Source organism: Lytechinus pictus, unplaced genomic scaffold, assembly GCF_037042905.1.
Source record: "Lytechinus pictus isolate F3 Inbred unplaced genomic scaffold, Lp3.0 scaffold_144, whole genome shotgun sequence".
Lineage (NCBI taxonomy): Eukaryota > Metazoa > Echinodermata > Echinoidea > Temnopleuroida > Toxopneustidae > Lytechinus > Lytechinus pictus.
The window spans coordinates 17,727-40,461 of record NW_026974264.1 but is presented as its reverse complement, the minus strand read 5'-3'; the positions used below and the strand labels follow the sequence as shown (position 1 = coordinate 40,461).

General features: G+C 42.3%; 38 non-coding genes and 1 pseudogene across 38 annotated transcripts; all 39 read right to left on the bottom strand.

Annotated features, from left to right (window-relative positions):
- Positions 1-35: 35 nt before the first annotated feature.
- LOC135159020 (5S ribosomal RNA) lies at positions 36-154 on the bottom strand. Its single transcript, XR_010297782.1, has one exon. It is a non-coding gene; the product is annotated as a 5S ribosomal RNA (ribosomal RNA).
- Positions 155-624: 470 nt separating this feature from the next.
- LOC135159019 (5S ribosomal RNA) lies at positions 625-743 on the bottom strand. Its single transcript, XR_010297781.1, has one exon. It is a non-coding gene; the product is annotated as a 5S ribosomal RNA (ribosomal RNA).
- A 470-nt stretch (positions 744-1,213) lies between these two features.
- On the bottom strand, positions 1,214-1,332 carry LOC135159018 (5S ribosomal RNA). The gene has a single exon (XR_010297780.1). It is a non-coding gene; the product is annotated as a 5S ribosomal RNA (ribosomal RNA).
- Positions 1,333-1,802: 470 nt separating this feature from the next.
- LOC135159017 (5S ribosomal RNA) lies at positions 1,803-1,921 on the bottom strand. The gene has a single exon (XR_010297779.1). It is a non-coding gene; the product is annotated as a 5S ribosomal RNA (ribosomal RNA).
- Positions 1,922-2,391: 470 nt separating this feature from the next.
- LOC135159016 (5S ribosomal RNA) lies at positions 2,392-2,510 on the bottom strand. The gene has a single exon (XR_010297778.1). It is a non-coding gene; the product is annotated as a 5S ribosomal RNA (ribosomal RNA).
- Positions 2,511-2,980: 470 nt separating this feature from the next.
- LOC135159015 (5S ribosomal RNA) lies at positions 2,981-3,099 on the bottom strand. Its single transcript, XR_010297777.1, has one exon. It is a non-coding gene; the product is annotated as a 5S ribosomal RNA (ribosomal RNA).
- Positions 3,100-3,569: 470 nt separating this feature from the next.
- On the bottom strand, positions 3,570-3,688 carry LOC135159058 (5S ribosomal RNA). The gene has a single exon (XR_010297821.1). It is a non-coding gene; the product is annotated as a 5S ribosomal RNA (ribosomal RNA).
- Positions 3,689-4,159: 471 nt separating this feature from the next.
- On the bottom strand, positions 4,160-4,278 carry LOC135159014 (5S ribosomal RNA). The gene has a single exon (XR_010297776.1). It is a non-coding gene; the product is annotated as a 5S ribosomal RNA (ribosomal RNA).
- Positions 4,279-4,747: 469 nt separating this feature from the next.
- On the bottom strand, positions 4,748-4,866 carry LOC135159013 (5S ribosomal RNA). Its single transcript, XR_010297775.1, has one exon. It is a non-coding gene; the product is annotated as a 5S ribosomal RNA (ribosomal RNA).
- A 472-nt stretch (positions 4,867-5,338) lies between these two features.
- LOC135159011 (5S ribosomal RNA) lies at positions 5,339-5,457 on the bottom strand. The gene has a single exon (XR_010297773.1). It is a non-coding gene; the product is annotated as a 5S ribosomal RNA (ribosomal RNA).
- Positions 5,458-5,921: 464 nt separating this feature from the next.
- LOC135159062 (5S ribosomal RNA) lies at positions 5,922-6,041 on the bottom strand (annotated as a pseudogene).
- A 468-nt stretch (positions 6,042-6,509) lies between these two features.
- Positions 6,510-6,629, bottom strand: LOC135159060 (5S ribosomal RNA). Its single transcript, XR_010297823.1, has one exon. It is a non-coding gene; the product is annotated as a 5S ribosomal RNA (ribosomal RNA).
- A 469-nt stretch (positions 6,630-7,098) lies between these two features.
- LOC135159061 (5S ribosomal RNA) lies at positions 7,099-7,216 on the bottom strand. The gene has a single exon (XR_010297824.1). It is a non-coding gene; the product is annotated as a 5S ribosomal RNA (ribosomal RNA).
- A 469-nt stretch (positions 7,217-7,685) lies between these two features.
- Positions 7,686-7,804, bottom strand: LOC135159010 (5S ribosomal RNA). The gene has a single exon (XR_010297772.1). It is a non-coding gene; the product is annotated as a 5S ribosomal RNA (ribosomal RNA).
- A 470-nt stretch (positions 7,805-8,274) lies between these two features.
- On the bottom strand, positions 8,275-8,393 carry LOC135159009 (5S ribosomal RNA). The gene has a single exon (XR_010297771.1). It is a non-coding gene; the product is annotated as a 5S ribosomal RNA (ribosomal RNA).
- A 470-nt stretch (positions 8,394-8,863) lies between these two features.
- Positions 8,864-8,982, bottom strand: LOC135159008 (5S ribosomal RNA). Its single transcript, XR_010297770.1, has one exon. It is a non-coding gene; the product is annotated as a 5S ribosomal RNA (ribosomal RNA).
- A 470-nt stretch (positions 8,983-9,452) lies between these two features.
- Positions 9,453-9,571, bottom strand: LOC135159007 (5S ribosomal RNA). Its single transcript, XR_010297769.1, has one exon. It is a non-coding gene; the product is annotated as a 5S ribosomal RNA (ribosomal RNA).
- Positions 9,572-10,041: 470 nt separating this feature from the next.
- Positions 10,042-10,160, bottom strand: LOC135159106 (5S ribosomal RNA). Its single transcript, XR_010297868.1, has one exon. It is a non-coding gene; the product is annotated as a 5S ribosomal RNA (ribosomal RNA).
- A 470-nt stretch (positions 10,161-10,630) lies between these two features.
- Positions 10,631-10,749, bottom strand: LOC135159105 (5S ribosomal RNA). Its single transcript, XR_010297867.1, has one exon. It is a non-coding gene; the product is annotated as a 5S ribosomal RNA (ribosomal RNA).
- A 470-nt stretch (positions 10,750-11,219) lies between these two features.
- Positions 11,220-11,338, bottom strand: LOC135159104 (5S ribosomal RNA). Its single transcript, XR_010297866.1, has one exon. It is a non-coding gene; the product is annotated as a 5S ribosomal RNA (ribosomal RNA).
- A 470-nt stretch (positions 11,339-11,808) lies between these two features.
- Positions 11,809-11,927, bottom strand: LOC135159103 (5S ribosomal RNA). The gene has a single exon (XR_010297865.1). It is a non-coding gene; the product is annotated as a 5S ribosomal RNA (ribosomal RNA).
- Positions 11,928-12,397: 470 nt separating this feature from the next.
- On the bottom strand, positions 12,398-12,516 carry LOC135159102 (5S ribosomal RNA). Its single transcript, XR_010297864.1, has one exon. It is a non-coding gene; the product is annotated as a 5S ribosomal RNA (ribosomal RNA).
- Positions 12,517-12,986: 470 nt separating this feature from the next.
- On the bottom strand, positions 12,987-13,105 carry LOC135159100 (5S ribosomal RNA). Its single transcript, XR_010297862.1, has one exon. It is a non-coding gene; the product is annotated as a 5S ribosomal RNA (ribosomal RNA).
- A 470-nt stretch (positions 13,106-13,575) lies between these two features.
- On the bottom strand, positions 13,576-13,694 carry LOC135159099 (5S ribosomal RNA). Its single transcript, XR_010297861.1, has one exon. It is a non-coding gene; the product is annotated as a 5S ribosomal RNA (ribosomal RNA).
- A 470-nt stretch (positions 13,695-14,164) lies between these two features.
- Positions 14,165-14,283, bottom strand: LOC135159098 (5S ribosomal RNA). The gene has a single exon (XR_010297860.1). It is a non-coding gene; the product is annotated as a 5S ribosomal RNA (ribosomal RNA).
- Positions 14,284-14,753: 470 nt separating this feature from the next.
- LOC135159097 (5S ribosomal RNA) lies at positions 14,754-14,872 on the bottom strand. Its single transcript, XR_010297859.1, has one exon. It is a non-coding gene; the product is annotated as a 5S ribosomal RNA (ribosomal RNA).
- A 470-nt stretch (positions 14,873-15,342) lies between these two features.
- On the bottom strand, positions 15,343-15,461 carry LOC135159096 (5S ribosomal RNA). The gene has a single exon (XR_010297858.1). It is a non-coding gene; the product is annotated as a 5S ribosomal RNA (ribosomal RNA).
- Positions 15,462-15,931: 470 nt separating this feature from the next.
- LOC135159095 (5S ribosomal RNA) lies at positions 15,932-16,050 on the bottom strand. Its single transcript, XR_010297857.1, has one exon. It is a non-coding gene; the product is annotated as a 5S ribosomal RNA (ribosomal RNA).
- Positions 16,051-16,520: 470 nt separating this feature from the next.
- LOC135159094 (5S ribosomal RNA) lies at positions 16,521-16,639 on the bottom strand. The gene has a single exon (XR_010297856.1). It is a non-coding gene; the product is annotated as a 5S ribosomal RNA (ribosomal RNA).
- A 470-nt stretch (positions 16,640-17,109) lies between these two features.
- LOC135159093 (5S ribosomal RNA) lies at positions 17,110-17,228 on the bottom strand. The gene has a single exon (XR_010297855.1). It is a non-coding gene; the product is annotated as a 5S ribosomal RNA (ribosomal RNA).
- Positions 17,229-17,698: 470 nt separating this feature from the next.
- Positions 17,699-17,817, bottom strand: LOC135159092 (5S ribosomal RNA). Its single transcript, XR_010297854.1, has one exon. It is a non-coding gene; the product is annotated as a 5S ribosomal RNA (ribosomal RNA).
- Positions 17,818-18,286: 469 nt separating this feature from the next.
- LOC135159057 (5S ribosomal RNA) lies at positions 18,287-18,405 on the bottom strand. Its single transcript, XR_010297820.1, has one exon. It is a non-coding gene; the product is annotated as a 5S ribosomal RNA (ribosomal RNA).
- Positions 18,406-18,875: 470 nt separating this feature from the next.
- Positions 18,876-18,994, bottom strand: LOC135159091 (5S ribosomal RNA). The gene has a single exon (XR_010297853.1). It is a non-coding gene; the product is annotated as a 5S ribosomal RNA (ribosomal RNA).
- A 470-nt stretch (positions 18,995-19,464) lies between these two features.
- LOC135159089 (5S ribosomal RNA) lies at positions 19,465-19,583 on the bottom strand. The gene has a single exon (XR_010297851.1). It is a non-coding gene; the product is annotated as a 5S ribosomal RNA (ribosomal RNA).
- Positions 19,584-20,053: 470 nt separating this feature from the next.
- Positions 20,054-20,172, bottom strand: LOC135159088 (5S ribosomal RNA). Its single transcript, XR_010297850.1, has one exon. It is a non-coding gene; the product is annotated as a 5S ribosomal RNA (ribosomal RNA).
- A 470-nt stretch (positions 20,173-20,642) lies between these two features.
- On the bottom strand, positions 20,643-20,761 carry LOC135159087 (5S ribosomal RNA). The gene has a single exon (XR_010297849.1). It is a non-coding gene; the product is annotated as a 5S ribosomal RNA (ribosomal RNA).
- A 470-nt stretch (positions 20,762-21,231) lies between these two features.
- LOC135159086 (5S ribosomal RNA) lies at positions 21,232-21,350 on the bottom strand. The gene has a single exon (XR_010297848.1). It is a non-coding gene; the product is annotated as a 5S ribosomal RNA (ribosomal RNA).
- Positions 21,351-21,820: 470 nt separating this feature from the next.
- Positions 21,821-21,939, bottom strand: LOC135159085 (5S ribosomal RNA). Its single transcript, XR_010297847.1, has one exon. It is a non-coding gene; the product is annotated as a 5S ribosomal RNA (ribosomal RNA).
- A 470-nt stretch (positions 21,940-22,409) lies between these two features.
- Positions 22,410-22,528, bottom strand: LOC135159084 (5S ribosomal RNA). Its single transcript, XR_010297846.1, has one exon. It is a non-coding gene; the product is annotated as a 5S ribosomal RNA (ribosomal RNA).
- Between the last annotated feature and the right edge of the window lie 207 nt (positions 22,529-22,735).

Genomic DNA, 22,735 nt, shown 5'->3' with positions numbered 1-22,735 from the left:
AAAATGAATAAAGGGGCATTTCATGAAGCAAAAAATGCCTACAACACCCGGTATTCCCAGGCGGTCTCCCATCCAAGTACTAACCGAGCCCTATGCTGCTTGACTTCGGTGATCGGACGAGAACCGGTATATTCAGCATGGTATGGTCGTAGGCTCTTGCTCCATCAAAGTCAAGCTATTTGAAGGGATACTATGACGTCATCATCTATTTAATCCCTGTCAGTAATAATATTGGTTGATTGATGTCTTCAGTCATTCCACCGATCTTTCATTGGGTTTGTTTCAGTTTCCATCGGATGCCTACCTACGATAATTTGGAGATATTGTCGTGTTTTTTTTCTTGGATGCGCACCTGTGTGTGACGCAACAATTCACATGATGGTGTAGGCCTTGAACTGCGCGCCTCGTCTCTTGGAGACCCTGTGCTTGCAAACAAACGACTTTCATCATTGCCTTGAATGTCGGACATCAAGCGAAAAGTTTATTCCTGCTCTATTAAAAAGGGTGACGAAGGAGACGAAAAAGACAACAAAAAAGGAGACAAAAGTGATACTATAAAGGAAAACAAATACCAACGACTTAAAATGAAAAAATGAATAAAGGGGCATTTCATGAAGCAAAAAATGCCTACAACACCCGGTATTCCCAGGCGGTCTCCCATCCAAGTACTAACCGAGCCCTATGCTGCTTGACTTCGGTGATCGGACGAGAACCGGTATATTCAGCATGGTATGGTCGTAGGCTCTTGCTCCATCAAAGTCAAGCTATTTGAAGGGATACTATGACGTCATCATCTATTTAATCCCTGTCAGTAATAATATTGGTTGATTGATGTCTTCAGTCATTCCACCGATCTTTCATTGGGTTTGTTTCAGTTTCCATCGGATGCCTACCTACGATAATTTGGAGATATTGTCGTGTTTTTTTTCTTGGATGCGCACCTGTGTGTGACGCAACAATTCACATGATGGTGTAGGCCTTGAACTGCGCGCCTCGTCTCTTGGAGACCCTGTGCTTGCAAACAAACGACTTTCATCATTGCCTTGAATGTCGGACATCAAGCGAAAAGTTTATTCCTGCTCTATTAAAAAGGGTGACGAAGGAGACGAAAAAGACAACAAAAAAGGAGACAAAAGTGATACTATAAAGGAAAACAAATACCAACGACTTAAAATGAAAAAATGAATAAAGGGGCATTTCATGAAGCAAAAAATGCCTACAACACCCGGTATTCCCAGGCGGTCTCCCATCCAAGTACTAACCGAGCCCTATGCTGCTTGACTTCGGTGATCGGACGAGAACCGGTATATTCAGCATGGTATGGTCGTAGGCTCTTGCTCCATCAAAGTCAAGCTATTTGAAGGGATACTATGACGTCATCATCTATTTAATCCCTGTCAGTAATAATATTGGTTGATTGATGTCTTCAGTCATTCCACCGATCTTTCATTGGGTTGTTTCAGTTTCCATCGGATGCCTACCTACGATAATTTGGAGATATTGTCGTGTTTTTTTTCTTGGATGCGCACCTGTGTGTGACGCAACAATTCACATGATGGTGTAGGCCTTGAACTGCGCGCCTCGTCTCTTGGAGACCCTGTGCTTGCAAACAAACGACTTTCATCATTGCCTTGAATGTCGGACAATCAAGCGAAAAGTTTATTCCTGCTCTATTAAAAAGGGTGACGAAGGAGACGAAAAAGACAACAAAAAAGGAGACAAAAGTGATACTATAAAGGAAAACAAATACCAACGACTTAAAATGAAAAAATGAATAAAGGGGCATTTCATGAAGCAAAAAATGCCTACAACACCCGGTATTCCCAGGCGGTCTCCCATCCAAGTACTAACCGAGCCCTATGCTGCTTGACTTCGGTGATCGGACGAGAACCGGTATATTCAGCATGGTATGGTCGTAGGCTCTTGCTCCATCAAAGTCAAGCTATTTGAAGGGATACTATGACGTCATCATCTATTTAATCCCTGTCAGTAATAATATTGGTTGATTGATGTCTTCAGTCATTCCACCGATCTTTCATTGGGTTTGTTTCAGTTTCCATCGGATGCCTACCTACGATAATTTGGAGATATTGTCGTGTTTTTTTTCTTGGATGCGCACCTGTGTGTGACGCAACAATTCACATGATGGTGTAGGCCTTGAACTGCGCGCCTCGTCTCTTGGAGACCCTGTGCTTGCAAACAAACGACTTTCATCATTGCCTTGAATGTCGGACATCAAGCGAAAAGTTTATTCCTGCTCTATTAAAAAGGGTGACGAAGGAGACGAAAAAGACAACAAAAAAGGAGACAAAAGTGATACTATAAAGGAAAACAAATACCAACGACTTAAAATGAAAAAATGAATAAAGGGGCATTTCATGAAGCAAAAAATGCCTACAACACCCGGTATTCCCAGGCGGTCTCCCATCCAAGTACTAACCGAGCCCTATGCTGCTTGACTTCGGTGATCGGACGAGAACCGGTATATTCAGCATGGTATGGTCGTAGGCTCTTGCTCCATCAAAGTCAAGCTATTTGAAGGGATACTATGACGTCATCATCTATTTAATCCCTGTCAGTAATAATATTGGTTGATTGATGTCTTCAGTCATTCCACCGATCTTTCATTGGGTTTGTTTCAGTTTCCATCGGATGCCTACCTACGATAATTTGGAGATATTGTCGTGTTTTTTTTCTTGGATGCGCACCTGTGTGTGACGCAACAATTCACATGATGGTGTAGGCCTTGAACTGCGCGCCTCGTCTCTTGGAGACCCTGTGCTTGCAAACAAACGACTTTCATCATTGCCTTGAATGTCGGACATCAAGCGAAAAGTTTATTCCTGCTCTATTAAAAAGGGTGACGAAGGAGACGAAAAAGACAACAAAAAAGGAGACAAAAGTGATACTATAAAGGAAAACAAATACCAACGACTTAAAATGAAAAAATGAATAAAGGGGCATTTCATGAAGCAAAAAATGCCTACAACACCCGGTATTCCCAGGCGGTCTCCCATCCAAGTACTAACCGAGCCCTATGCTGCTTGACTTCGGTGATCGGACGAGAACCGGTATATTCAGCATGGTATGGTCGTAGGCTCTTGCTCCATCAAAGTCAAGCTATTTGAAGGGATACTATGACGTCATCATCTATTTAATCCCTGTCAGTAATAATATTGGTTGATTGATGTCTTCAGTCATTCCACCGATCTTTCATTGGGTTTGTTTCAGTTTCCATCGGATGCCTACCTACGATAATTTGGAGATATTGTCGTGTTTTTTTTCTTGGATGCGCACCTGTGTGTGACGCAACAATTCACATGATGGTGTAGGCCTTGAACTGCGCGCCTCGTCTCTTGGAGACCCTGTGCTTGCAAACAAACGACTTTCATCATTGCCTTGAATGTCGGACATCAAGCGAAAAGTTTATTCCTGCTCTATTAAAAAGGGTGACGAAGGAGACGAAAAAGACAACAAAAAAGGAGACAAAAGTGATACTATAAAGGAAAACAAATACCAACGACTTAAAATGAAAAAATGAATAAAGGGGCATTTCATGAAGCAAAAAATGCCTACAACACCCGGTATTCCCAGGCGGTCTCCCATCCAAGTACTAACCGAGCCCTATGCTGCTTGACTTCGGTGATCGGACGAGAACCGGTATATTCAGCTTGGTATGGTCGTAGGCTCTTGCTCCATCAAAGTCAAGCTATTTGAAGGGATACTATGACGTCATCATCTATTTAATCCCCTGTCAGTAATAATATTGGTTGATTGATGTCTTCAGTCATTCCACCGATCTTTCATTGGGTTTGTTTCAGTTTCCATCGGATGCCTACCTACGATAATTTGGAGATATTGTCGTGTTTTTTTTCTTGGATGCGCACCTGTGTGTGACGCAACAATTCACATGATGGTGTAGGCCTTGAACTGCGCGCCTCGTCTCTTGGAGACCCTGTGCTTGCAAACAAACGACTTTCATCATTGCCTTGAATGTCGGACATCAAGCGAAAAGTTTATTCCTGCTCTATTAAAAAGGGTGACGAAGGAGACGAAAAAGACAACAAAAAAGGAGACAAAAGTGATACTATAAAGGAAAACAAATACCAACGACTTAAAATGAAAAAATGAATAAAGGGGCATTTCATGAAGCAAAAAATGCCTACAACACCCGGTATTCCCAGGCGGTCTCCCATCCAAGTACTAACCGAGCCCTATGCTGCTTGACTTCGGTGATCGGACGAGAACCGGTATATTCAGCATGGTATGGTCGTAGGCTCTTGCTCCATCAAAGTCAAGCTATTTGAAGGGTACTATGACGTCATCATCTATTTAATCCCTGTCAGTAATAATATTGGTTGATTGATGTCTTCAGTCATTCCACCGATCTTTCATTGGGTTTGTTTCAGTTTCCATCGGATGCCTACCTACGATAATTTGGAGATATTGTCGTGTTTTTTTTCTTGGATGCGCACCTGTGTGTGACGCAACAATTCACATGATGGTGTAGGCCTTGAACTGCGCGCCTCGTCTCTTGGAGACCCTGTGCTTGCAAACAAACGACTTTCATCATTGCCTTGAATGTCGGACATCAAGCGAAAAGTTTATTCCTGCTCTATTAAAAAGGGTGACGAAGGAGACGAAAAAGACAACAAAAAAGGAGACAAAAGTGATACTATAAAGGAAAACAAATACCAACGACTTAAAATGAAAAAATGAATAAAGGGGCATTTCATGAAGCAAAAAATGCCTACAACACCCGGTATTCCCAGGCGGTCTCCCATCCAAGTACTAACCGAGCCCTATGCTGCTTGACTTCGGTGATCGGACGAGAACCGGTATATTCAGCATGGTATGGTCGTAGGCTCTTGCTCCATCAAAGTCAAGCTATTTGAAGGGATACTATGACGTCATCATCTATTTAATCCCTGTCAGTAATAATATTGGTTGATTGATGTCTTCAGTCATTCCACCGATCTTTCATTGGGTTTGTTTCAGTTTCCATCGGATGCCTACCTACGATAATTTGGAGATATTGTCGTGTTTTTTTTCTTGGATGCGCACCTGTGTGTGACGCAACAATTCACATGATGGTGTAGGCCTTGAACTGCGCGCCTCGTCTCTTGGAGACCCTGTGCTTGCAAACAAACGACTTTCATCATTGCCTTGAATGTCGGACATCAAGCGAAAAGTTTATTCCTGCTCTATTAAAAAGGGTGACGAAGGAGACGAAAAAAGACAACAAAAAAGGAGACAAAAGTGATACTATAAAGGAAAACAAAATACCAACGACTTAAAATGAAAAAATGAATAAAGGGGCATTTCATGAAGCAAAAAATGCCTACAACACCCGGTATTCCCAGGCGGTCTCCCATCCAAGTACTAACCGAGCCCTATGCTGCTTGACTTCGGTGATCGGACGAGAACCGGTATATTCAGCATGGTATGGTCGTAGGCTCTTGCTCCATCAAAGTCAAGCTATTGAAGGGATACTATGACGTCATCATCTATTTAATCCCTGTCAGTAATAATATTGGTTGATTGATGTCTTCAGTCATTCCACCGATCTTTCATTGGGTTTGTTTCAGTTTCCATCGGATGCCTACCTACGATAATTTGGAGATATTGTCGTGTTTTTTTTCTTGGATGCGCACCTGTGTGTGACGCAACAATTCACATGATGGTGTAGGCCTTGAACTGCGCGCCTCGTCTCTTGGAGACCCTGTGCTTGCAAACAACGACTTTCATCATTGCCTTGAATGTCGGACATCAAGCGAAAAGTTTATTCCTGCTCTATTAAAAGGGTGACGAAGGAGACGAAAAAGACAACAAAAAAGGAGACAAAAGTGATACTATAAAGGAAACAAATACCAACGACTTAAATGAAAAATGAATAAAGGGGCATTTCATGAAGCAAAAAATGCCTACAACCCGGTATTCCCAGGCGGTCTCCCATCCACCAAGTACTAACCGAGCCCTATGCTGCTTGACTTCGGTGATCGGACGAGAACCGGTATATTCAGCATGGTATGGTCGTAGGCTCTTGCTCCATCAAAGTCAAGCTATTTGAAGGATACTATGACGTCATCATCTATTTAATCCCTGTCAGTAATAATATTGGTTGATTGATGTCTTCAGTCATTCCACCGATCTTTCATTGGGTTTGTTTCAGTTTCCATCGGATGCCTACCTACGATAATTTGGAGATATTGTCGTGTTTTTTTTTCTTGGATGCGCACCTGTGTGTGACGCAACATTCACATGATGGTGTAGGCCTTGAACTGCGCGCCTCGTCTCTTGGAGACCCTGTGCTTGCAAACAAACGACTTTCATCATTGCCTTGAATGTCGGACATCAAGCGAAAAGTTTATTCCTGCTCTATTAAAAAGGGTGACGAAGGAGACGAAAAAGACAACAAAAAAGGAGACAAAAGTGATACTATAAAGGAAAACAAATACCAACGACTTAAAATGAAAAATGAATAAAGGGGCATTTCATGAAGCAAAAAATGCCTACAACACCCGGTATTCCCAGGCGGTCTCCCATCCAAGTACTAACCGAGCCCTATGCTGCTTGACTTCGGTGATCGGACGAGAACCGGTATATTCAGGCATGGTATGGTCGTAGGCTCTTGCTCCATCAAAGTCAAGCTATTTGAAGGGATACTATGACGTCATCATCTATTTAATCCCTGTCAGTAATAATATTGGTTGATTGATGTCTTCAGTCATTCCACCGATCTTTCATTGGGTTTGTTTCAGTTTCCATCGGATGCCTACCTACGATAATTTGGAGATATTGTCGTGTTTTTTTTCTTGGATGCGCACCTGTGTGTGACGCAACAATTCACATGATGGTGTAGGCCTTGAACTGCGCGCCTCGTCTCTTGGAGACCCTGTGCTTGCAAACAAACGACTTTCATCATTGCCTTGAATGTCGGACATCAAGCGAAAAGTTTATTCCTGCTCTATTAAAAAGGGTGACGAAGGAGACGAAAAAGACAACAAAAAAGGAGACAAAAGTGATACTATAAAGGAAAACAAATACCAACGACTTAAAATGAAAAAATGAATAAAGGGCATTTCATGAAGCAAAAAATGCCTACAACACCCGGTATTCCCAGCGGTCTCCCATCCAAGTACTAACCGAGCCCTATGCTGCTTGACTTCGGTGATCGGACGAGAACCGGTATATTCAGCATGGTATGGTCGTAGGCTCTTGCTCCATCAAAGTCAAGCTATTTGAAGGGATACTATGACGTCATCATCTATTTAATCCCTGTCAGTAATAATATTGGTTGATTGATGTCTTCAGTCATTCCACCGATCTTTCATTGGGTTTGTTTCAGTTTCCATCGGATGCCTACCTACGATAATTTGGAGATATTGTCGTGTTTTTTTTCTTGGATGCGCACCTGTGTGTGACGCAACAATTCACATGATGGTGTTGCCTTGAACTGCGCGCCTCGTCTCTTGGAGACCCTGTGCTTGCAAACAAACGACTTTCATCATTGCCTTGAATGTCGGACATCAAGCGAAAAGTTTATTCCTGCTCTATTAAAAAGGGTGACGAAGGAGACGAAAAAGACAACAAAAAAGGAGACAAAAGTGATACTATAAAGGAAAACAAATACCAACGACTTAAAATGAAAAAATGAATAAAGGGGCATTTCATGAAGCAAAAAATGCCTACAACACCCGGTATTCCCAGGCGGTCTCCCATCCAAGTACTAACCGAGCCCTATGCTGCTTGACTTCGGTGATCGGACGAGAACCGGTATATTCAGCATGGTATGGTCGTAGGCTCTTGCTCCATCAAAGTCAAGCTATTTGAAGGGATACTATGACGTCATCATCTATTTAATCCCTGTCAGTAATAATATTGGTTGATTGATGTCTTCAGTCATTCCACCGATCTTTCATTGGGTTTGTTTCAGTTTCCATCGGATGCCTACCTACGATAATTTGGAGATATTGTCGTGTTTTTTTTCTTGGATGCGCACCTGTGTGTGACGCAACAATTCACATGATGGTGTAGGCCTTGAACTGCGCGCCTCGTCTCTTGGAGACCCTGTGCTTGCAAACAAACGACTTTCATCATTGCCTTGAATGTCGGACATCAAGCGAAAAGTTTATTCCTGCTCTATTAAAAAGGGTGACGAAGGAGACGAAAAAGACAACAAAAAAGGAGACAAAAGTGATACTATAAAGGAAAACAAATACCAACGACTTAAAATGAAAAAATGAATAAAGGGGCATTTCATGAAGCAAAAAATGCCTACAACACCCGGTATTCCCAGGCGGTCTCCCATCCAAGTACTAACCGAGCCCTATGCTGCTTGACTTCGGTGATCGGACGAGAACCGGTATATTCAGCATGGTATGGTCGTAGGCTCTTGCTCCATCAAAGTCAAGCTATTTGAAGGGATACTATGACGTCATCATCTATTTAATCCCTGTCAGTAATAATATTGGTTGATTGATGTCTTCAGTCATTCCACCGATCTTTCATTGGGTTTGTTTCAGTTTCCATCGGATGCCTACCTACGATAATTTGGAGATATTGTCGTGTTTTTTTTCTTGGATGCGCACCTGTGTGTGACGCAACAATTCACATGATGGTGTAGGCCTTGAACTGCGCGCCTCGTCTCTTGGAGACCCTGTGCTTGCAAACAAACGACTTTCATCATTGCCTTGAATGTCGGACATCAAGCGAAAAGTTTATTCCTGCTCTATTAAAAAGGGTGACGAAGGAGACGAAAAAGACAACAAAAAAGGAGACAAAAGTGATACTATAAAGGAAAACAAATACCAACGACTTAAAATGAAAAAATGAATAAAGGGGCATTTCATGAAGCAAAAAATGCCTACAACACCCGGTATTCCCAGGCGGTCTCCCATCCAAGTACTAACCGAGCCCTATGCTGCTTGACTTCGGTGATCGGACGAGAACCGGTATATTCAGCATGGTATGGTCGTAGGCTCTTGCTCCATCAAAGTCAAGCTATTTGAAGGGATACTATGACGTCATCATCTATTTAATCCCTGTCAGTAATAATATTGGTTGATTGATGTCTTCAGTCATTCCACCGATCTTTCATTGGGTTTGTTTCAGTTTCCATCGGATGCCTACCTACGATAATTTGGAGATATTGTCGTGTTTTTTTTCTTGGATGCGCACCTGTGTGTGACGCAACAATTCACATGATGGTGTAGGCCTTGAACTGCGCGCCTCGTCTCTTGGAGACCCTGTGCTTGCAAACAAACGACTTTCATCATTGCCTTGAATGTCGGACATCAAGCGAAAAGTTTATTCCTGCTCTATTAAAAAGGGTGACGAAGGAGACGAAAAAGACAACAAAAAAGGAGACAAAAGTGATACTATAAAGGAAAACAAATACCAACGACTTAAAATGAAAAAATGAATAAAGGGGCATTTCATGAAGCAAAAAATGCCTACAACACCCGGTATTCCCAGGCGGTCTCCCATCCAAGTACTAACCGAGCCCTATGCTGCTTGACTTCGGTGATCGGACGAGAACCGGTATATTCAGCATGGTATGGTCGTAGGCTCTTGCTCCATCAAAGTCAAGCTATTTGAAGGGATACTATGACGTCATCATCTATTTAATCCCTGTCAGTAATAATATTGGTTGATTGATGTCTTCAGTCATTCCACCGATCTTTCATTGGGTTTGTTTCAGTTTCCATCGGATGCCTACCTACGATAATTTGGAGATATTGTCGTGTTTTTTTTCTTGGATGCGCACCTGTGTGTGACGCAACAATTCACATGATGGTGTAGGCCTTGAACTGCGCGCCTCGTCTCTTGGAGACCCTGTGCTTGCAAACAAACGACTTTCATCATTGCCTTGAATGTCGGACATCAAGCGAAAAGTTTATTCCTGCTCTATTAAAAAGGGTGACGAAGGAGACGAAAAAGACAACAAAAAAGGAGACAAAAGTGATACTATAAAGGAAAACAAATACCAACGACTTAAAATGAAAAAATGAATAAAGGGGCATTTCATGAAGCAAAAAATGCCTACAACACCCGGTATTCCCAGGCGGTCTCCCATCCAAGTACTAACCGAGCCCTATGCTGCTTGACTTCGGTGATCGGACGAGAACCGGTATATTCAGCATGGTATGGTCGTAGGCTCTTGCTCCATCAAAGTCAAGCTATTTGAAGGGATACTATGACGTCATCATCTATTTAATCCCTGTCAGTAATAATATTGGTTGATTGATGTCTTCAGTCATTCCACCGATCTTTCATTGGGTTTGTTTCAGTTTCCATCGGATGCCTACCTACGATAATTTGGAGATATTGTCGTGTTTTTTTTCTTGGATGCGCACCTGTGTGTGACGCAACAATTCACATGATGGTGTAGGCCTTGAACTGCGCGCCTCGTCTCTTGGAGACCCTGTGCTTGCAAACAAACGACTTTCATCATTGCCTTGAATGTCGGACATCAAGCGAAAAGTTTATTCCTGCTCTATTAAAAAGGGTGACGAAGGAGACGAAAAAGACAACAAAAAAGGAGACAAAAGTGATACTATAAAGGAAAACAAATACCAACGACTTAAAATGAAAAAATGAATAAAGGGGCATTTCATGAAGCAAAAAATGCCTACAACACCCGGTATTCCCAGGCGGTCTCCCATCCAAGTACTAACCGAGCCCTATGCTGCTTGACTTCGGTGATCGGACGAGAACCGGTATATTCAGCATGGTATGGTCGTAGGCTCTTGCTCCATCAAAGTCAAGCTATTTGAAGGGATACTATGACGTCATCATCTATTTAATCCCTGTCAGTAATAATATTGGTTGATTGATGTCTTCAGTCATTCCACCGATCTTTCATTGGGTTTGTTTCAGTTTCCATCGGATGCCTACCTACGATAATTTGGAGATATTGTCGTGTTTTTTTTCTTGGATGCGCACCTGTGTGTGACGCAACAATTCACATGATGGTGTAGGCCTTGAACTGCGCGCCTCGTCTCTTGGAGACCCTGTGCTTGCAAACAAACGACTTTCATCATTGCCTTGAATGTCGGACATCAAGCGAAAAGTTTATTCCTGCTCTATTAAAAAGGGTGACGAAGGAGACGAAAAAGACAACAAAAAAGGAGACAAAAGTGATACTATAAAGGAAAACAAATACCAACGACTTAAAATGAAAAAATGAATAAAGGGGCATTTCATGAAGCAAAAAATGCCTACAACACCCGGTATTCCCAGGCGGTCTCCCATCCAAGTACTAACCGAGCCCTATGCTGCTTGACTTCGGTGATCGGACGAGAACCGGTATATTCAGCATGGTATGGTCGTAGGCTCTTGCTCCATCAAAGTCAAGCTATTTGAAGGGATACTATGACGTCATCATCTATTTAATCCCTGTCAGTAATAATATTGGTTGATTGATGTCTTCAGTCATTCCACCGATCTTTCATTGGGTTTGTTTCAGTTTCCATCGGATGCCTACCTACGATAATTTGGAGATATTGTCGTGTTTTTTTTCTTGGATGCGCACCTGTGTGTGACGCAACAATTCACATGATGGTGTAGGCCTTGAACTGCGCGCCTCGTCTCTTGGAGACCCTGTGCTTGCAAACAAACGACTTTCATCATTGCCTTGAATGTCGGACATCAAGCGAAAAGTTTATTCCTGCTCTATTAAAAAGGGTGACGAAGGAGACGAAAAAGACAACAAAAAAGGAGACAAAAGTGATACTATAAAGGAAAACAAATACCAACGACTTAAAATGAAAAAATGAATAAAGGGGCATTTCATGAAGCAAAAAATGCCTACAACACCCGGTATTCCCAGGCGGTCTCCCATCCAAGTACTAACCGAGCCCTATGCTGCTTGACTTCGGTGATCGGACGAGAACCGGTATATTCAGCATGGTATGGTCGTAGGCTCTTGCTCCATCAAAGTCAAGCTATTTGAAGGGATACTATGACGTCATCATCTATTTAATCCCTGTCAGTAATAATATTGGTTGATTGATGTCTTCAGTCATTCCACCGATCTTTCATTGGGTTTGTTTCAGTTTCCATCGGATGCCTACCTACGATAATTTGGAGATATTGTCGTGTTTTTTTTCTTGGATGCGCACCTGTGTGTGACGCAACAATTCACATGATGGTGTAGGCCTTGAACTGCGCGCCTCGTCTCTTGGAGACCCTGTGCTTGCAAACAAACGACTTTCATCATTGCCTTGAATGTCGGACATCAAGCGAAAAGTTTATTCCTGCTCTATTAAAAAGGGTGACGAAGGAGACGAAAAAGACAACAAAAAAGGAGACAAAAGTGATACTATAAAGGAAAACAAATACCAACGACTTAAAATGAAAAAATGAATAAAGGGGCATTTCATGAAGCAAAAAATGCCTACAACACCCGGTATTCCCAGGCGGTCTCCCATCCAAGTACTAACCGAGCCCTATGCTGCTTGACTTCGGTGATCGGACGAGAACCGGTATATTCAGCATGGTATGGTCGTAGGCTCTTGCTCCATCAAAGTCAAGCTATTTGAAGGGATACTATGACGTCATCATCTATTTAATCCCTGTCAGTAATAATATTGGTTGATTGATGTCTTCAGTCATTCCACCGATCTTTCATTGGGTTTGTTTCAGTTTCCATCGGATGCCTACCTACGATAATTTGGAGATATTGTCGTGTTTTTTTTCTTGGATGCGCACCTGTGTGTGACGCAACAATTCACATGATGGTGTAGGCCTTGAACTGCGCGCCTCGTCTCTTGGAGACCCTGTGCTTGCAAACAAACGACTTTCATCATTGCCTTGAATGTCGGACATCAAGCGAAAAGTTTATTCCTGCTCTATTAAAAAGGGTGACGAAGGAGACGAAAAAGACAACAAAAAAGGAGACAAAAGTGATACTATAAAGGAAAACAAATACCAACGACTTAAAATGAAAAAATGAATAAAGGGGCATTTCATGAAGCAAAAAATGCCTACAACACCCGGTATTCCCAGGCGGTCTCCCATCCAAGTACTAACCGAGCCCTATGCTGCTTGACTTCGGTGATCGGACGAGAACCGGTATATTCAGCATGGTATGGTCGTAGGCTCTTGCTCCATCAAAGTCAAGCTATTTGAAGGGATACTATGACGTCATCATCTATTTAATCCCTGTCAGTAATAATATTGGTTGATTGATGTCTTCAGTCATTCCACCGATCTTTCATTGGGTTTGTTTCAGTTTCCATCGGATGCCTACCTACGATAATTTGGAGATATTGTCGTGTTTTTTTTCTTGGATGCGCACCTGTGTGTGACGCAACAATTCACATGATGGTGTAGGCCTTGAACTGCGCGCCTCGTCTCTTGGAGACCCTGTGCTTGCAAACAAACGACTTTCATCATTGCCTTGAATGTCGGACATCAAGCGAAAAGTTTATTCCTGCTCTATTAAAAAGGGTGACGAAGGAGACGAAAAAGACAACAAAAAAGGAGACAAAAGTGATACTATAAAGGAAAACAAATACCAACGACTTAAAATGAAAAAATGAATAAAGGGGCATTTCATGAAGCAAAAAATGCCTACAACACCCGGTATTCCCAGGCGGTCTCCCATCCAAGTACTAACCGAGCCCTATGCTGCTTGACTTCGGTGATCGGACGAGAACCGGTATATTCAGCATGGTATGGTCGTAGGCTCTTGCTCCATCAAAGTCAAGCTATTTGAAGGGATACTATGACGTCATCATCTATTTAATCCCTGTCAGTAATAATATTGGTTGATTGATGTCTTCAGTCATTCCACCGATCTTTCATTGGGTTTGTTTCAGTTTCCATCGGATGCCTACCTACGATAATTTGGAGATATTGTCGTGTTTTTTTTCTTGGATGCGCACCTGTGTGTGACGCAACAATTCACATGATGGTGTAGGCCTTGAACTGCGCGCCTCGTCTCTTGGAGACCCTGTGCTTGCAAACAAACGACTTTCATCATTGCCTTGAATGTCGGACATCAAGCGAAAAGTTTATTCCTGCTCTATTAAAAAGGGTGACGAAGGAGACGAAAAAGACAACAAAAAAGGAGACAAAAGTGATACTATAAAGGAAAACAAATACCAACGACTTAAAATGAAAAAATGAATAAAGGGGCATTTCATGAAGCAAAAAATGCCTACAACACCCGGTATTCCCAGGCGGTCTCCCATCCAAGTACTAACCGAGCCCTATGCTGCTTGACTTCGGTGATCGGACGAGAACCGGTATATTCAGCATGGTATGGTCGTAGGCTCTTGCTCCATCAAAGTCAAGCTATTTGAAGGGATACTATGACGTCATCATCTATTTAATCCCTGTCAGTAATAATATTGGTTGATTGATGTCTTCAGTCATTCCACCGATCTTTCATTGGGTTTGTTTCAGTTTCCATCGGATGCCTACCTACGATAATTTGGAGATATTGTCGTGTTTTTTTTCTTGGATGCGCACCTGTGTGTGACGCAACAATTCACATGATGGTGTAGGCCTTGAACTGCGCGCCTCGTCTCTTGGAGACCCTGTGCTTGCAAACAAACGACTTTCATCATTGCCTTGAATGTCGGACATCAAGCGAAAAGTTTATTCCTGCTCTATTAAAAAGGGTGACGAAGGAGACGAAAAAGACAACAAAAAAGGAGACAAAAGTGATACTATAAAGGAAAACAAATACCAACGACTTAAAATGAAAAAATGAATAAAGGGGCATTTCATGAAGCAAAAAATGCCTACAACACCCGGTATTCCCAGGCGGTCTCCCATCCAAGTACTAACCGAGCCCTATGCTGCTTGACTTCGGTGATCGGACGAGAACCGGTATATTCAGCATGGTATGGTCGTAGGCTCTTGCTCCATCAAAGTCAAGCTATTTGAAGGGATACTATGACGTCATCATCTATTTAATCCCTGTCAGTAATAATATTGGTTGATTGATGTCTTCAGTCATTCCACCGATCTTTCATTGGGTTTGTTTCAGTTTCCATCGGATGCCTACCTACGATAATTTGGAGATATTGTCGTGTTTTTTTTCTTGGATGCGCACCTGTGTGTGACGCAACAATTCACATGATGGTGTAGGCCTTGAACTGCGCGCCTCGTCTCTTGGAGACCCTGTGCTTGCAAACAAACGACTTTCATCATTGCCTTGAATGTCGGACATCAAGCGAAAAGTTTATTCCTGCTCTATTAAAAAGGGTGACGAAGGAGACGAAAAAGACAACAAAAAAGGAGACAAAAGTGATACTATAAAGGAAAACAAATACCAACGACTTAAAATGAAAAAATGAATAAAGGGGCATTTCATGAAGCAAAAAATGCCTACAACACCCGGTATTCCCAGGCGGTCTCCCATCCAAGTACTAACCGAGCCCTATGCTGCTTGACTTCGGTGATCGGACGAGAACCGGTATATTCAGCATGGTATGGTCGTAGGCTCTTGCTCCATCAAAGTCAAGCTATTTGAAGGGATACTATGACGTCATCATCTATTTAATCCCTGTCAGTAATAATATTGGTTGATTGATGTCTTCAGTCATTCCACCGATCTTTCATTGGGTTTGTTTCAGTTTCCATCGGATGCCTACCTACGATAATTTGGAGATATTGTCGTGTTTTTTTTCTTGGATGCGCACCTGTGTGTGACGCAACAATTCACATGATGGTGTAGGCCTTGAACTGCGCGCCTCGTCTCTTGGAGACCCTGTGCTTGCAAACAAACGACTTTCATCATTGCCTTGAATGTCGGACATCAAGCGAAAAGTTTATTCCTGCTCTATTAAAAAGGGTGACGAAGGAGACGAAAAAGACAACAAAAAAGGAGACAAAAGTGATACTATAAAGGAAAACAAATACCAACGACTTAAAATGAAAAAATGAATAAAGGGGCATTTCATGAAGCAAAAAATGCCTACAACACCCGGTATTCCCAGGCGGTCTCCCATCCAAGTACTAACCGAGCCCTATGCTGCTTGACTTCGGTGATCGGACGAGAACCGGTATATTCAGCATGGTATGGTCGTAGGCTCTTGCTCCATCAAAGTCAAGCTATTTGAAGGGATACTATGACGTCATCATCTATTTAATCCCTGTCAGTAATAATATTGGTTGATTGATGTCTTCAGTCATTCCACCGATCTTTCATTGGGTTTGTTTCAGTTTCCATCGGATGCCTACCTACGATAATTTGGAGATATTGTCGTGTTTTTTTTCTTGGATGCGCACCTGTGTGTGACGCAACAATTCACATGATGGTGTAGGCCTTGAACTGCGCGCCTCGTCTCTTGGAGACCCTGTGCTTGCAAACAAACGACTTTCATCATTGCCTTGAATGTCGGACATCAAGCGAAAAGTTTATTCCTGCTCTATTAAAAAGGGTGACGAAGGAGACGAAAAAGACAACAAAAAAGGAGACAAAAGTGATACTATAAAGGAAAACAAATACCAACGACTTAAAATGAAAAAATGAATAAAGGGGCATTTCATGAAGCAAAAAATGCCTACAACACCCGGTATTCCCAGGCGGTCTCCCATCCAAGTACTAACCGAGCCCTATGCTGCTTGACTTCGGTGATCGGACGAGAACCGGTATATTCAGCATGGTATGGTCGTAGGCTCTTGCTCCATCAAAGTCAAGCTATTTGAAGGGATACTATGACGTCATCATCTATTTAATCCCTGTCAGTAATAATATTGGTTGATTGATGTCTTCAGTCATTCCACCGATCTTTCATTGGGTTTGTTTCAGTTTCCATCGGATGCCTACCTACGATAATTTGGAGATATTGTCGTGTTTTTTTTCTTGGATGCGCACCTGTGTGTGACGCAACAATTCACATGATGGTGTAGGCCTTGAACTGCGCGCCTCGTCTCTTGGAGACCCTGTGCTTGCAAACAAACGACTTTCATCATTGCCTTGAATGTCGGACATCAAGCGAAAAGTTTATTCCTGCTCTATTAAAAAGGGTGACGAAGGAGACGAAAAAGACAACAAAAAAGGAGACAAAAGTGATACTATAAAGGAAAACAAATACCAACGACTTAAAATGAAAAAATGAATAAAGGGGCATTTCATGAAGCAAAAAATGCCTACAACACCCGGTATTCCCAGGCGGTCTCCCATCCAAGTACTAACCGAGCCCTATGCTGCTTGACTTCGGTGATCGGACGAGAACCGGTATATTCAGCATGGTATGGTCGTAGGCTCTTGCTCCATCAAAGTCAAGCTATTTGAAGGGATACTATGACGTCATCATCTATTTAATCCCTGTCAGTAATAATATTGGTTGATTGATGTCTTCAGTCATTCCACCGATCTTTCATTGGGTTTGTTTCAGTTTCCATCGGATGCCTACCTACGATAATTTGGAGATATTGTCGTGTTTTTTTTCTTGGATGCGCACCTGTGTGTGACGCAACAATTCACATGATGGTGTAGGCCTTGAACTGCGCGCCTCGTCTCTTGGAGACCCTGTGCTTGCAAACAAACGACTTTCATCATTGCCTTGAATGTCGGACATCAAGCGAAAAGTTTATTCCTGCTCTATTAAAAAGGGTGACGAAGGAGACGAAAAAGACAACAAAAAAGGAGACAAAAGTGATACTATAAAGGAAAACAAATACCAACGACTTAAAATGAAAAAATGAATAAAGGGGCATTTCATGAAGCAAAAAATGCCTACAACACCCGGTATTCCCAGGCGGTCTCCCATCCAAGTACTAACCGAGCCCTATGCTGCTTGACTTCGGTGATCGGACGAGAACCGGTATATTCAGCATGGTATGGTCGTAGGCTCTTGCTCCATCAAAGTCAAGCTATTTGAAGGGATACTATGACGTCATCATCTATTTAATCCCTGTCAGTAATAATATTGGTTGATTGATGTCTTCAGTCATTCCACCGATCTTTCATTGGGTTTGTTTCAGTTTCCATCGGATGCCTACCTACGATAATTTGGAGATATTGTCGTGTTTTTTTTCTTGGATGCGCACCTGTGTGTGACGCAACAATTCACATGATGGTGTAGGCCTTGAACTGCGCGCCTCGTCTCTTGGAGACCCTGTGCTTGCAAACAAACGACTTTCATCATTGCCTTGAATGTCGGACATCAAGCGAAAAGTTTATTCCTGCTCTATTAAAAAGGGTGACGAAGGAGACGAAAAAGACAACAAAAAAGGAGACAAAAGTGATACTATAAAGGAAAACAAATACCAACGACTTAAAATGAAAAAATGAATAAAGGGGCATTTCATGAAGCAAAAAATCCTACAACACCCGGTATTCCCAGGCGGTCTCCCATCCAAGTACTAACCGAGCCCTATGCTGCTTGACTTCGGTGATCGGACGAGAACCGGTATATTCAGCATGGTATGGTCGTAGGCTCTTGCTCCATCAAAGTCAAGCTATTTGAAGGGATACTATGACGTCATCATCTATTTAATCCCTGTCAGTAATAATATTGGTTGATTGATGTCTTCAGTCATTCCACCGATCTTTCATTGGGTTTGTTTCAGTTTCCATCGGATGCCTACCTACGATAATTTGGAGATATTGTCGTGTTTTTTTTCTTGGATGCGCACCTGTGTGTGACGCAACAATTCACATGATGGTGTAGGCCTTGAACTGCGCGCCTCGTCTCTTGGAGACCCTGTGCTTGCAAACAAACGACTTTCATCATTGCCTTGAATGTCGGACATCAAGCGAAAAGTTTATTCCTGCTCTATTAAAAAGGGTGACGAAGGAGACGAAAAAGACAACAAAAAAGGAGACAAAAGTGATACTATAAAGGAAAACAAATACCAACGACTTAAAATGAAAAAATGAATAAAGGGGCATTTCATGAAGCAAAAAATGCCTACAACACCCGGTATTCCCAGGCGGTCTCCCATCCAAGTACTAACCGAGCCCTATGCTGCTTGACTTCGGTGATCGGACGAGAACCGGTATATTCAGCATGGTATGGTCGTAGGCTCTTGCTCCATCAAAGTCAAGCTATTTGAAGGGATACTATGACGTCATCATCTATTTAATCCCTGTCAGTAATAATATTGGTTGATTGATGTCTTCAGTCATTCCACCGATCTTTCATTGGGTTTGTTTCAGTTTCCATCGGATGCCTACCTACGATAATTTGGAGATATTGTCGTGTTTTTTTTCTTGGATGCGCACCTGTGTGTGACGCAACAATTCACATGATGGTGTAGGCCTTGAACTGCGCGCCTCGTCTCTTGGAGACCCTGTGCTTGCAAACAAACGACTTTCATCATTGCCTTGAATGTCGGACATCAAGCGAAAAGTTTATTCCTGCTCTATTAAAAAGGGTGACGAAGGAGACGAAAAAGACAACAAAAAAGGAGACAAAAGTGATACTATAAAGGAAAACAAATACCAACGACTTAAAATGAAAAAATGAATAAAGGGGCATTTCATGAAGCAAAAAATGCCTACAACACCCGGTATTCCCAGGCGGTCTCCCATCCAAGTACTAACCGAGCCCTATGCTGCTTGACTTCGGTGATCGGACGAGAACCGGTATATTCAGCATGGTATGGTCGTAGGCTCTTGCTCCATCAAAGTCAAGCTATTTGAAGGGATACTATGACGTCATCATCTATTTAATCCCTGTCAGTAATAATATTGGTTGATTGATGTCTTCAGTCATTCCACCGATCTTTCATTGGGTTTGTTTCAGTTTCCATCGGATGCCTACCTACGATAATTTGGAGATATTGTCGTGTTTTTTTTCTTGGATGCGCACCTGTGTGTGACGCAACAATTCACATGATGGTGTAGGCCTTGAACTGCGCGCCTCGTCTCTTGGAGACCCTGTGCTTGCAAACAAACGACTTTCATCATTGCCTTGAATGTCGGACATCAAGCGAAAAGTTTATTCCTGCTCTATTAAAAAGGGTGACGAAGGAGACGAAAAAGACAACAAAAAAGGAGACAAAAGTGATACTATAAAGGAAAACAAATACCAACGACTTAAAATGAAAAAATGAATAAAGGGGCATTTCATGAAGCAAAAAATGCCTACAACACCCGGTATTCCCAGGCGGTCTCCCATCCAAGTACTAACCGAGCCCTATGCTGCTTGACTTCGGTGATCGGACGAGAACCGGTATATTCAGCATGGTATGGTCGTAGGCTCTTGCTCCATCAAAGTCAAGCTATTTGAAGGGATACTATGACGTCATCATCTATTTAATCCCTGTCAGTAATAATATTGGTTGATTGATGTCTTCAGTCATTCCACCGATCTTTCATTGGGTTTGTTTCAGTTTCCATCGGATGCCTACCTACGATAATTTGGAGATATTGTCGTGTTTTTTTTCTTGGATGCGCACCTGTGTGTGACGCAACAATTCACATGATGGTGTAGGCCTTGAACTGCGCGCCTCGTCTCTTGGAGACCCTGTGCTTGCAAACAAACGACTTTCATCATTGCCTTGAATGTCGGACATCAAGCGAAAAGTTTATTCCTGCTCTATTAAAAAGGGTGACGAAGGAGACGAAAAAGACAACAAAAAAGGAGACAAAAGTGATACTATAAAGGAAAACAAATACCAACGACTTAAAATGAAAAAATGAATAAAGGGGCATTTCATGAAGCAAAAAATGCCTACAACACCCGGTATTCCCAGGCGGTCTCCCATCCAAGTACTAACCGAGCCCTATGCTGCTTGACTTCGGTGATCGGACGAGAACCGGTATATTCAGCATGGTATGGTCGTAGGCTCTTGCTCCATCAAAGTCAAGCTATTTGAAGGGATACTATGACGTCATCATCTATTTAATCCCTGTCAGTAATAATATTGGTTGATTGATGTCTTCAGTCATTCCACCGATCTTTCATTGGGTTTGTTTCAGTTTCCATCGGATGCCTACCTACGATAATTTGGAGATATTGTCGTGTTTTTTTTCTTGGATGCGCACCTGTGTGTGACGCAACAATTCACATGATGGTGTAGGCCTTGAACTGCGCGCCTCGTCTCTTGGAGACCCTGTGCTTGCAAACAAACGACTTTCATCATTGCCTTGAATGTCGGACATCAAGCGAAAAGTTTATTCCTGCTCTATTAAAAAGGGTGACGAAGGAGACGAAAAAGACAACAAAAAAGGAGACAAAAGTGATACTATAAAGGAAAACAAATACCAACGACTTAAAATGAAAAAATGAATAAAGGGGCATTTCATGAAGCAAAAAATGCCTACAACACCCGGTATTCCCAGGCGGTCTCCCATCCAAGTACTAACCGAGCCCTATGCTGCTTGACTTCGGTGATCGGACGAGAACCGGTATATTCAGCATGGTATGGTCGTAGGCTCTTGCTCCATCAAAGTCAAGCTATTTGAAGGGATACTATGACGTCATCATCTATTTAATCCCTGTCAGTAATAATATTGGTTGATTGATGTCTTCAGTCATTCCACCGATCTTTCATTGGGTTTGTTTCAGTTTCCATCGGATGCCTACCTACGATAATTTGGAGATATTGTCGTGTTTTTTTTCTTGGATGCGCACCTGTGTGTGACGCAACAATTCACATGATGGTGTAGGCCTTGAACTGCGCGCCTCGTCTCTTGGAGACCCTGTGCTTGCAAACAAACGACTTTCATCATTGCCTTGAATGTCGGACATCAAGCGAAAAGTTTATTCCTGCTCTATTAAAAAGGGTGACGAAGGAGACGAAAAAGACAACAAAAAAGGAGACAAAAGTGATACTATAAAGGAAAACAAATACCAACGACTTAAAATGAAAAAATGAATAAAGGGGCATTTCATGAAGCAAAAAATGCCTACAACACCCGGTATTCCCAGGCGGTCTCCCATCCAAGTACTAACCGAGCCCTATGCTGCTTGACTTCGGTGATCGGACGAGAACCGGTATATTCAGCATGGTATGGTCGTAGGCTCTTGCTCCATCAAAGTCAAGCTATTTGAAGGGATACTATGACGTCATCATCTATTTAATCCCTGTCAGTAATAATATTGGTTGATTGATGTCTTCAGTCATTCCACCGATCTTTCATTGGGTTTGTTTCAGTTTCCATCGGATGCCTACCTACGATAATTTGGAGATATTGTCGTGTTTTTTTTCTTGGATGCGCACCTGTGTGTGACGCAACAATTCACATGATGGTGTAGGCCTTGAACTGCGCGCCTCGTCTCTTGGAGACCCTGTGCTTGCAAACAAACGACTTTCATCATTGCCTTGAATGTCGGACATCAAGCGAAAAGTTTATTCCTGCTCTATTAAAAAGGGTGACGAAGGAGACGAAAAAGACAACAAAAAAGGAGACAAAAGTGATACTATAAAGGAAAACAAATACCAACGACTTAAAATGAAAAAATGAATAAAGGGGCATTTCATGAAGCAAAAAATGCCTACAACACCCGGTATTCCCAGGCGGTCTCCCATCCAAGTACTAACCGAGCCCTATGCTGCTTGACTTCGGTGATCGGACGAGAACCGGTATATTCAGCATGGTATGGTCGTAGGCTCTTGCTCCATCAAAGTCAAGCTATTTGAAGGGATACTATGACGTCATCATCTATTTAATCCCTGTCAGTAATAATATTGGTTGATTGATGTCTTCAGTCATTCCACCGATCTTTCATTGGGTTTGTTTCAGTTTCCATCGGATGCCTACCTACGATAATTTGGAGATATTGTCGTGTTTTTTTTCTTGGATGCGCACCTGTGTGTG